Raw genomic sequence first — 12,618 nt, 5'->3', positions numbered from 1 at the left:
CTATAGGTCTCATGATTATCACCTCAAATTCATTCATGTTTTTGCTATCTAATTGACCCGTTTCACTTTTATTCCATTTTCCATAATATAATGTACTCAGAGATGCACTGCATGCAGAACTTAATGTTAGTGGCTGCACATACCAACCTATTCCTTTGCCACCATGCTGTGGCAAATGAGCACACACCCAACAGTTATTCTTTTTCAAAATTGAATGTGTCATGTTCATTATTTGCAGTAATGTGTTATTCCCATAACCTTCTCTATGTCTTTCTTCCATTGGGGACAGAGTGTAAGTAATTACATGAACAGGGATTTCAGTGGTGGAGTCGTTTCTTATGGGCAAGATAATTTCTAAGGGGTGCATTTCTTCCAGGTACCATAATACCAGTGCTGTCGTTACTGGGGCTATTATGATTATTATGCACATTATTATTGTTAGAATTAGGATACCATTTTTTTGATAACTTTTTTGTGTAATCTTTCAGTTTCTATGTTTAATTAATTATCAGCAGTGGTGTAGGAGGAGGCAAAAGCTGGTTCCGGCATTTTCTCTCATGGTCCTTCTTCCTCGGCAGTGTTTGTCGTGAATGTCTCTCGTTGTTGCACTCGTTGGAATGTCAATAAGTTCGATAATGTCAACAGTCTATCCTGCCAGTTCTTAGCAGCCTGGATTGCTACACGTTGGGCAAGATCTCTGTGCGTCTGCACATTTTCTCAAAAGAACTCCAGAGCAGTTATCAATTGCCTTCGTACCATGTGCGCCCTGTTTGTCTGTACGGGTTCAGGACACATGGATTTTGTGTTAGCTCCGAGGAGTCTCGATTATTGGGCTGTCCGATTTGCACAACCCTCACAACGATCTCCTCTAGGCCTTCAGTTCCTACTTCATCCGAGAATAGGAAACAGAGGCAACAAAGAGAAAATCAAAAGGAATGCAGGTTTGATCACTCCTTCTTCCTGGGCCGCAAATTGTATCGCCTTGCTCCTGGTACTGTGTGATCAACGAATAGTGCAGGTGCACTTCCAGACTCAAGCTCGGAGTCAGCCTGTGGCGTAATAGCAGATGATGATGAGCACCACAGTGATGATGCAGCTTTCGTTTCAGGCTGCGGCACAACGAAAGAGAGTGGGCGCCAAAGAGGTACACGTTCTGTGTTTGCCAGCAGTGATGCAGATTCTGCTGGACAACGTTGGGGCACTCCTTGCCCTTCCTCTTTAACAGCAATCTTTTCAGGCTTTCTTTCAGGATCAGGCAGATTTTTTGGCAAAGAACTAGCCATCGTGTCTTTCGTTGCTGGGACCGCTGTCTCTTTCTGGTTGTCTCGATCAGTCAGTTTTTCAGACGGTGGTGGGACCTTCTTGGCGTGTATCCACCCCTTCCTCCCATCCACCCGAATTGCTGTTTGCGTAGTCAGGAGGATCAGATAGGGTCCAGACCATCTGGGTGCTGACGATGTCTTTCTCTCAAAGTTCTTTATTAGCACTGAGTTTCCTGGCTCCAGTGCGTGTCCCGGGCCAGTGTATCTTATTGGCAATGCCTCCTGCACCTGCTGATGAATCAAACTTAATTTTTGTATTAACAGGTTACAATAGATACTGAGCACAGGATATTCCAGTTCCCTCAGCCTCTTTGGCTGAGGTGCACACCAAACATTTGCTGGTCTCCCCATAACGATTTCATACGGGGAGAGCACAGTTCTTGCCTGCACAGATGTGCGCATGCACAGTAACGCTAGCGGTAATGTATCTACCCAGCTTAACTTGCTTCCTGCGCATATCTTGCTAATCTTAGATTTTAAGATACCATTATGGCGTTCAATAAGACAGGCAGACCTGGGGTGTCTAGACCAATGGAATTGCTTATCGATCTGGAGACCTGCACAAATCTGTAATATTACTGCACCCACAAAATGTGGACCGTTGTCTGACCATATGACACGGGGCAGGCCAAAACGGGAAAAGTATTCTTTTAACATTACTTTTGCCATACTCATAGCAGTGCAGTCTTTCAATGGATATGCTTCCACTCACTTGCTAAATGCACATATGACCACTAGGACATACTTCAAGTTTTGGCATCCCTCCATCTTTATGAATTCAAAATGGATTACCTCAAACGGCATAGAGGGAGGACCAAAACTGCCTGTTGGAGTCACCGTTCCCTTCCCCACATTGTGTTGTAGACACATGATACAATTTTGCACCAACCTCTCAGCATTTTTCTTTATGTTCGCATTCTCCTATACTGTGGCTAAGTGTTGAACTATCTTTTTGGCACTAATGTGAGTAGGGTTGTGAGCCATCTTGACCATTGCAGTTACATAGGAGTTGGGCAGCATCCAATTTCTATTCTTCTTGTCTACCCAGCAACCCTCCAGATCTAATTCAGCAGAGCACTCAGCTCACCCTTGTATTTCATCTGCAGTTGCTTCTGCCTGCATTTCTTTGACAGTGGCAATTCCATTCTCTATCATGCAAGGTACTTCCTCTGACTGTACTGTGAACATTCTGGCATTCAGGTCAGTGGCAGTTTGTTTCGCAATCCTGTCTGCAAATGCGTTTCCCTCTCCCACTTTGCATGTTACTTTTTTAGGCGCCTCGCATTTTATTATTGCCAGATGCTTCGGACACGTAAGTGCAGACAACAATCGTACAATCAAAGGGCCATATTGTATTCTAACCCCATGTGATGTTAAGAAACCTCTCTCAGCCCAAAGTCGGCCAAAGTTATGAACCACGCCAAAGGCGAATTGGCTGTCAGTATAAATGTTTACACTAAGATTTTCAGGGATCTCACAAGCTGTGGTCAATGCTATTATCTCCGCCGCTTGTGCAGAGTTGTAGGGATTCTTTTACTCTCCACAATACTTTTTAATGTGGTGATAGCATAGGCAGCAGTTGATGTGCCATCCGGCAATTTAAAACAGGAGCCGTCACAAAACAACTCTCCATCTGGCTCTTTTTGTGGGGTGTCTGTTAAATCAATTCTCCCCTTCGTTTCTTCCTCAGTAACCATTAAGCAATCATGGGGAGGTGATTCATTTCCATCAAGTTTTTACATGGGCAGTGGCATTAATTCAGCAGGATTCAAAGCGCTACACCTCATAATCTGGATGTGTGGCACGAACAGGACAATTTCGTATCTAGTCAATCTAGCAGAGCTGAGGTGTTGCATCTGTGTTCTATTTAATAGAACGTCTATGGCATGTGGCACCATCAAAATTAAGGTGTGCCCCAATACCATCCCTTCTGTTTGTTTCACTGATGCAGCAGCTGCTGCAACAGCTCCCAAACATCGTGGTAATGTGCACGCTACAGGTTCCAGCGCAGAAGAAAAATAGCCACACTGCATATTTCTTCCACCTTGTTCCCGTGTTAGAACAGCCAGCGCGCAGCCGTCATTCTCAAAATGGAGTGGAACACAACGCAGTTTTGAGCAACCCAAATGCTCTCTGACATTCTTCACTCCACTGCAAAGGCATCACAGCATCCTTCTTTGTCAACTCCACCATTGGCTTCACAATTAGAGTGAAATTCACTATCCACTGCCGACAATAAGAAACCATGCCTATTATAGCTCTGACTCCTTTTTGTGTTTTTGGAATAGGCATACCAGAAATGCGGTCTATTCGCTCTGGCATTAGTCTTCTCCCTTCTCTCGAAAGTAGGTAACCCAAATAAGCCACCTCCTTTCGACAATACTGAAACTTCTTTCAGTATTCTTTGTGGCCATGTGCTGCTAAATGTGTTAATAGTAAAACAGTACTCTTTTTACAAATCCCTTCTGTGTCTGCTGCAATTAATAGGTCATCGATATATTGTAATAATACACAACCTGCTGGTAATTCTAGCATGTCTAGTTGTTCTTTCAATGCTCTGCTGTAAATACTCGGACTCTCTGTGTAGCCTTGTGGAATGCGCAAAAATGTGAATGCTCGTCCTCCTAATGTGAAGGCCAACAAATATCTACTTTCTTGGTGTACTGCAATACTGAAGAAAGCATTCTTCAAATCAATAACGCTGAAGTATTCTGCTAAAGCAGGAATTATTGTCAAAATTGTGGTAACATCTGGGACCAATGGAAATTGCGGATCTACTACTTTGTTTAATGCACGCAAATCAATTATGAAACGGTACGGTACCTCATTACCGCCTTTCTTATACACCGGGAGAATGGGACTGTTACACGTGCTGCCTGTAATTTCTTCAATCACTCCAAATTTTACCAAATCAGACACAATACTTTTCAATCCTTTTTCTCCTTCCGCTGAGATTTTGTACTGCGGAATACTTGGTAATGTTACTCCTTCTTTAATGTAATTTTCACTGGCTCTATCTTCAAACATCCCACATCATTGTCATTTACCGCCCATATACAAGTTGGCACTTCACTTAATTCCCCTGGCAAAGGTTTAGACAAAAATTTAGATACGGGCACATTCTGTGGAAAAATCGTCAAAAATACTCCATCTGGCGTACAGTGGATAACTGCACTTAGTTTTTTCAATAAATTCAATCCCAACAGATTCTCCCCACAGTTCTTTGTTAAAAGGAATGGACAGTAATCAGCGAATGGGCATAATGTTGCTGCTACTTGTTGAGACACTTGATTAATCACTGGGGTACCTGCGAACCCTACTGAAATATTTTTATGCCCTGACAGTGGTATTTCTGGAACCAAGTGATGGTCTATCGAACACTTTTGTGCCCCCGTATCCACAAGGAATCTGTGCTCACTATCCCCGACTTTCATTTTTACGTAGGGTCCATTTTATTAACGGGAATAGACAATGGTATCCTACCCCTGTCTTGGGCTGTCCTATTGGGGAAACAACACATCATCCGATGTGTAATCACTGCTGCTATTATAGAACGCATTTGCATGAGTATCAAAAATGTTCCCACCCCTTCCTCTATTCCCATTTTGCATTTTTTGCTGGCTCTGATTCTGAGTAGAGGTCTGATTTTGAGCTTGTTTCTGATTTTGGGCACCATTCCCTTGACTATTTTGGTGCTGCTGCATGTTATTTCTGTTATGCCCATTTGCTCCTGGATGCCCCCTATGCTGTCTTCTCTGGCCATACCCATTTCTATTTTGCAAGTGTGGACATTGTGCTCGCCAGTGACCTTTCTCTCTGCAATACGCACACTGATTCAATCCCAGGGGCCCTCCATGCATGTTCGAATTCCCTCTGCCTTGGGTGTTTCCGCTACCTCTATTGTGTCCCGCTACTTGCTGGAGTAGCACCCTTGTCTTTAAATTGGTTCTATACTTCACCTCTTTCTCTTTCTCTGTGTTTACTCTTTTCTCGTAATATTGAGACATATGTAATATTTCATTCAACGTTTTTGCTTGCCATGCACTTTCCGATGTCATTATTAAGTTTTGAATGGGAAGTATTAACCCTCTCACATATTTATCAACAAATAGCCTTTTTCCTGCCTCTGTACTTACATCCTGTCCACTAAAATCTGTAAAGACTTCCTCAAATCTATTAAAATAATCCGTGGCTAGTTCATCCTTGCCCTGGTTTGTCCTATTGAATTCTTTTCTCTGGAACAATTCCTTTCAATTTCTGTGTTATTCGTGCTGGTAATGCCACCATATTTGGCCCCGGTTTCCCTCCCACCTCTTTATTCCTATCCTCTAGTACTAAATCCACCCATGTGGCACCATAGGCCGTTGCATCATCCACTTTCCTTATTTGCTTCCATATATCTGCTGGTAATATTACTGGGAATATTAAATCTATGTCACCCATAGTGAGCATGGATGATTGCAAGCAGGACTCTACTTCCTTATAAAATCCCACGGGATTCTTTCTTATATCGGTAATCATCTGTTTTATGTTGTTCGCTTCCTGTCTGGAAAAGGGGACATGTACATATTGGGCGGGATAATGGGCTGGCGTTACCTGCGCCGCTACGGTACCTGTTGCAGGAATCTCTACTTTCGGTACAAAAGTAGGTGGGACTTCTCTCATGGGAAATACTGCACTCACTGTTCCTCCCCCCTCTCTCATATGTAGTAATATTCCCAAGTCAAGTGATAAGGATGATTCTCCTGTTCCGCGTTCAAATGCCCTCTTATATACTGTTATTATTTCGGGGGGGGGCTGGCTTTCTTCTCACTTATATCTTTGTCTATCAGATGTTCAGCCATTATCTGCAATGCTTTTCTTTTCATGGGCAAGGTGTACTCATCAAATATCTCATGTATCTCCATTGCGGGAATACTAGGGTCTGAAATCCATTTCCACGCCTCTCGTATACACACTCTTAGTCGGCCACCTGTCTGTCTTGATGACAACAAATATCGCCGCTGTATATGTGGCTCTACCTCTTCAGTTCTATCTCTCCTAATATATCTACTCCTATACCCAGGTGTGGCAAACATTTCAGCATACTCATTATCAAGTTCATTCTTGAGTTCAAAAAGTCGGTCTACATGTTCCCTCATCTCTTCATCCCTCCCTCTACAACGTGCCAATGCATTCAAATCTAACAATCGTTGTGGCGAAACTTCCCAATCAACTGTTTCCATCTAGCCAATAAATATTCACCCATGCATTCCAACACTACCTGTCTTTCTTTGCTCCTCCTGAAGTCAAATATTGAAGCCATAGCTGCTGTCTCCTCATTCCCATCTATATACATTTCGGCCTGTTGTTGCAACTCTCGCTTCCTCTCCTTGCTAATCGCACTACGAGTTACTCTCGTACATCCCCTTTGTTCAGCCCCTTCTTCTGTTTCAACAACTTCAAGTTCAATTACGGGAGGGGCAGATGGGACAGAAACGATCTCTAAGGTGGGAGGTGCTGATGGAATCATGGGAACAGGCAGTATCTGTTGCGATGTTGATTGGTTAACAGGAGGCGCTGCATGTGCAGTCTGTGGCTGTGGTAGGATCTGAACAGTCGGGAGGAGCTGAGAAACAGGAGGGGGTTGAGCTACATCCACTGACACTGTCTTTTGAGCCTCTCGTCTTGGGCCTTGTTTCGTATCAGTCAATATTTTTTCTATCAATGCATCTGATGAATGCAATTCTCATTGTGGATATATTTTTTCTATACTCAACTGGTCGTGTCTATTTGATTTTCTCAAACTATTATTCCACTCCTCCTCCTCTCTCTCTTCCGCTCTCTCCGATTTCGATGTATGCCTGTGCGCATGTTTCTCTCTACTTCTCCAACGAAGCATAGCTTCCCTTCTCCAGTCCCTAAGGATATCAAATACCGCAGGGCATGTTTTCTTTTTTACTAACACCTTCTCCAAATGATCTATCCTCGTCATCTCAAAACTCCCATGATTCGGCCACTGAAGATCTTCCTGTTTTCTGGTTTGCTTATGCCAAATCTCACAAAACATTATCGCTCCCACACCATATTTCACATACATCTCCTAAGCCGGCGTTCCCACCGGTGGCGTGACCTGGCCAGTTTCCAAAGATTGTCCGCCGCAGCAGAAAAATCCTGCTAGAGTGGACTATACCCCAGACATGTTTTAACCTTACCCTTGGCTAATCAACCTTACACTTGGTGTTTGATTTTGCAAAATCAACTCTCAACCAATATCAGGAACACTTTTGAATCGGTCAAGTTGTCTTTTCAAAACACAATTCGTCCGTATACTGACGCAACCAATGACGTTTGTCTGCGTATCTTGGCTTACTCTGCCTCATTTCAGGACCCTCACCTTCTTGTTCTCTGGCCGGGCACGTCGATCAGGGATCAGATGTGTGCAGATCAGCATAGGAGACTCATCGCTTACACAGGGCCGCCCCGAACACCTCTTGATCCCGGCTCGATCGTTCCGTCCTCCCCGTTCTTTCGCCTTCCTCATCTCGCAACATACACTATGGAACAAGTGGGGAAGGGTCCCTATTCGGGCACATCTTGAAGGGGCCTCTGAGGGACCCTCGTTTGTGGAAACAAGGCACAATCACCACACACGAACTGATATGCCAGACATGAGGTTGTATTCCCAAAATCTAGGGTTTATTGCAAAATAAATAGTCTCAGTTGGCCAACTGGTCCCACGCCCCACGACGTGTGTCTATCAGACCTCGGGGGATGCAAGAGAGCGAAATTCATACAACAGTTACATATATACAAAGCAAGCATCTAGTAATCAGTAGTGTCACAACTTATACCGCCCCTATTGCATTTCCTTTGAACTAGGCACGATGATTGACAATGGTGACGAGTTTGACACCTTCAAACATTCATTGTGTAACAGTTTGCAATTTTGTAAGCCCACAGACATTGGGCCTCATTACGAGTTCGGCGGTAACCGCGGCGGTAAAACTGCCTGGTTACCGCCAGACTCGTATTACCATTCCGCCTCCATGATTCCCAGAATTACCGGGGCATTACAACCCCGGTTTTCCGGGAATCACGGAGGCGGAATAGTGTTAATCCCCATTCCCATCGAGTCCTATGTGACTCGATGGGAATGGGGATCATGGAAACACCGGCAGCATCTCATAATGCTGCCATTGTTTCCTCGGCCGCCTGCAGGCGGGCGGTGTTAAACCCGCCAGGTCAGACCTGGCGGGAACATCACCTCCCGCCTGCAGGAGTCGGGATCAGGCGGTCCGGAAACAATGGTGGCAGCGGGTTTACCACCACCGTTATTTCCGGACCTCCTGAGTTATAATGAAGCCCATTAAGTCTTTGTTTTAAAGAACACAATGCTTCTGTTTTCTGCAAGCAAGCTGTGCGTAGGGAGAGACACATTCCAGGCCTTGCTTTCTCATAATTTCTATTTGTGCGCCGGGGGGTCAACTTGCTCTCCAGGGCTATACTGGGCACAGGGAAGGGGGGGCCGCAAAGAAGAGCATAATTCAAGTCATTCAATGTTCGCTCTAGCGTTTCTACTGTGCTTACCGAGACTAGCTGCACCTGCTGTACTGATTAGAATGCCTTGCTGCTCACTCTCCAAGGATATGCGAGGGGGGGACCGGCATTTCTGTCTGAGTTACTGCGTTATGTTTCAACATGCCACTCGCGGCCTTGCATTGTGCACCAGTGAAGCAGAATAACATTTCAGCAAAGCAGTTTTACTTGAGGCAAAAAGCAAATGTTAGAGAAAAACAAAATGGCGATTTCAGTCGCTTTAAAATGGCCACACCCTAGTCAAGCTTATGGCTATATATTTTTAATACTACATACATGAGACAGTTGGTCTTCAGCCAACATAATACATAGCCTTATGATCGAGGGGTGTCTACTTTCCTAGATCGACACCATGCCATATTTTTTCCAACCTTTTGTATAGATTTATGTTTTAACATTCACTACCACCGTTTGATGTTTCTTTGTGCTTTTGTGCTTCTTTGTCCATGTGCACATTTTGTTTGAACATGTTCTCCAACTAAGGGGGTAATTCATAGATTTCAGCGCAGAGGCAGCGCACGCGAGTAGCACAGAGAGGGATTGTGCGCCTGCGTGCACTAGCCGTGTGCGCTAAACAGCATTCTGGCGCACCGCGTATTCATGAAATTCCCAAGGCAAAAAGAGCCCTGGCGCAGAGAACATCCCGCAGCGCCAGTTACGCCCCCAAGAACGCCCCTTGCGCAAGGAAAAGCCATCAAAATCCCCAATCCAGCGCAAAGGGCTGCGCTAACCCTGGACCAGTTTACAGGGCCGCTTCACAGCAAACACCGAGCGGGGAACGTGTATTCCTGGGGTGCGTTGGAATTATCACACACGGTAGGGCCTGTACAAGCGGGGTACGTGTGTTATTGTGGTTCGCAAGGAGTTTCACACGTGGTAGGGTCTGTGCGAGCGGGGCACGTGTATTACTGGGGTTTGTGGGGAGCTTCACATGCGATTGGGCCTGTGTGAGCAGGCTATGTGTATTTGTGGGGTACGCAGGGCGTTTCACATGCGGTAGGCCCTGTGCGAGCATGGTACGTGTATTTGTGGGGTACGCAGGGAGTTTCACATGCGGTAGGCCCTGTGCGAGCGTGGTACGTGTTTTTCGGGGGTGCGCGCGAAGTTTCACACACGATTGGCCCTGTGCGAGCGGGGTACGTGTATTACGGGGGTTCACGGGGAGTTTCACACGTGAATGGGCCTGTGCGAGCAGGCTATGTGTATTTGGGGTGTACGCGGGGAGTTTCACACGTGGTAGGCCCTGTGCGAGTGGGGTATGTGGATTTCGGGGGTGCACGGGGAGTTTCACACGCGATTGGGCCTGTGCAAGCAGGCTACGTGTATATTGGGGGTACGCGGGGAGTTTCACATGCGGTAGGCCCTATGCGAGTGGGGTACGTGGATTTCGGGGGTGCGCGGGAAGTTTCACATGCGATAGGGCCTGTGAGAGCAGGCTACGTGGATTTCGGGGGTGCGTGGGAAGTTTCACATGCGATTGGGCCTGTGTGAGCAGGCTACGTGTATTTGTGGGTGCGTGGGAAGTTTCACATGCGATTGGCCCTGTGCGAGCAGGGTACGTGTGTTTCGGGGGCGTGCAGGAAGTTTCACACGCGATTGGCCCTATGCGGGTGGGGTACGTGTATTTTCGGGGTGCGTGGGAAGTTTCACACATAATTTTGCTGTCAGAGCGGGGTACGTGTATTCAGTGGGGTGCGCGGGGAGTCCCACACATGAATTGGCAGTGTGGGTCCTCCCAGGTGTGCCCTCTAACTCCTCCACGGGGCCTGCAGGCAGCCCACACCACAGGGGACTACCCTGCACCCCTGGTCATGTCCCGCAGGCAGCCCATCCACCATGGGCAAGCCCCCCAGCCAGGCCACATGTCACCTTGCACTAGTGATCACAAACTCATGTCCCCCTGCACCCCCACCCCCCAGCAGTGAGGGGCACCTGCCAGCAGGCCCCCATTCATGTCCCCCTGCACCCCCACGCCCCAGCAGTGAGGGGCGCCTGCCAGCAGGCCCCCACTCATGTCCCCCTGCACCCCCACCCCCCAGCAGTGAGGGGCACCTGCCAGAAGGCCACCAATCATGTCCCCCTGCACCCCCACCCCCCAGCAGTGAGGGGCACCTGCCAGCAGGCCCCCACTCATGTCCCACTCATGTCCCCCTGCACCCCCACACCTCAGCAGTGAGGGGCACCTGCCAGCAGGCCCCCATTCATGTCCCCCTGAACCCCCACCCCCCAGCAGTGAGGGGCACCTGCCAGCAGGCCACCACTCATGTCCCCCTGCACCCCCACCCCCAGCAGTGAGGGGCACCTGCCAGCAAGCCCCCACTCATGTGCCCCCCCTACATGACATAAAGATGCACAATCATGGCCCACTTCTACACCAAAATACTACAGCACGCCACCCCAGTCTTGAGACGCAATGACTACCCAATCCACCAGACACTGACATGCCTATCTCAAGACACAAACCAAAAGTCAACTATGTACATCAACACATGTCCGTCACACACACACACTGGTTGGCATTGATTGCGTAAACCCACATTTTCACATGCATGAACCCAATGAGCGAATCACACACATGCAAGTAAAATATCAAAATGTATTATGGACAAAATAAAGCAATGAAATGAAAGCATAAAAAAATAGCAAACATGAAATTAAAAGCATGTCCAAAAGATGAGTAAATGAAAAGTATAACCAATCCAAAGAAATCCAAAAGAAAAATAGTCCAAACTCTCCCTCCACCAAAGCAAATCCAAAGGAAACGTAAAAAGAAAAATCCATTAATCCATGTTCAAATCCAAATGAAAAGTTCAAATAAACTATGTACAATCCATTGTCAAGGGTCCATGAGCCCAACAAAAGAAATGAAACCTACCTAAGAAACTACCTAAGAAAAAAACTCTATACAAATGTGTCGGGCATAGTCCAATCATCCCAAATCAAAGGAAAATGAAAATGAAACCTAACACTAAAAACTATTTACAATGGCAGCGGGCTAGTCCAACTTTTCGATGTCCCGGGCCAGGCCAACATCAAACTCCCGCTCAATGTCCTGGAGGCGGTCCTCTTCCATGGCCCCGAGGGTTCCCAGGTACAATGACATGTTGACCTCCAACTCCCTGTGAATTGCCTCGAGGCACTCGGCCCGCCTCAGTGCCCTCCGCATGGAGTTCTCAGCCCTACCCATTGTGAGCCATGCCTCTTCCACCCGCTGCCGCTCCGCATCTATGGCATGGCCCAACCGCTGCCACACGGAAGACACTTGTAATCCTGGGTCCTCCTGCCCTCTGGCCGATGCCTGCCCCTCTGATGTCGATGGCCCCGAGCCATCATGGCTCCCACCTTGTTGCTGCAGCTGCTGTGCCTGTGCCCCTGTCCTTGCTGCCTGCACGTCTTCCTCTGGCTGGGGTACAGTTGTCGTGGTGGCCACCCCTGCTGGACGTCCGACTCCCGTCTGTGGCAGCCTGGCCGCTGGGTCAGAGGCAGCTCCACAGGGTACCCAGGTGATACATGGGTGGGAAGATGGCATGGAGGACGACTGGCGCGTAGGGTGTTTTGGTGAGGAGGGAGTCGGAACAAGGTCCTGCAAACGGAGGAATCCAGCCCTGGTGACCAGTCCCAGTAGGTCAACGCGGTCAATGAGGCATTCAAGATGACATGCAGTGACTTCAAGAAAACACTCCAGGTCACCTCGCATGCCCCGTTGACGCAGCGCCAT

The sequence above is a fragment of the Ambystoma mexicanum genome, chromosome 1p, assembly GCF_040938575.1.
Source record: "Ambystoma mexicanum isolate Mex_15411 chromosome 1p, UKY_AmexF1_1, whole genome shotgun sequence".
NCBI lineage: Eukaryota > Metazoa > Chordata > Amphibia > Caudata > Ambystomatidae > Ambystoma > Ambystoma mexicanum.
The sequence above is the reverse complement of the archived record's forward strand: the minus strand, read 5'-3'. Positions refer to the sequence as shown.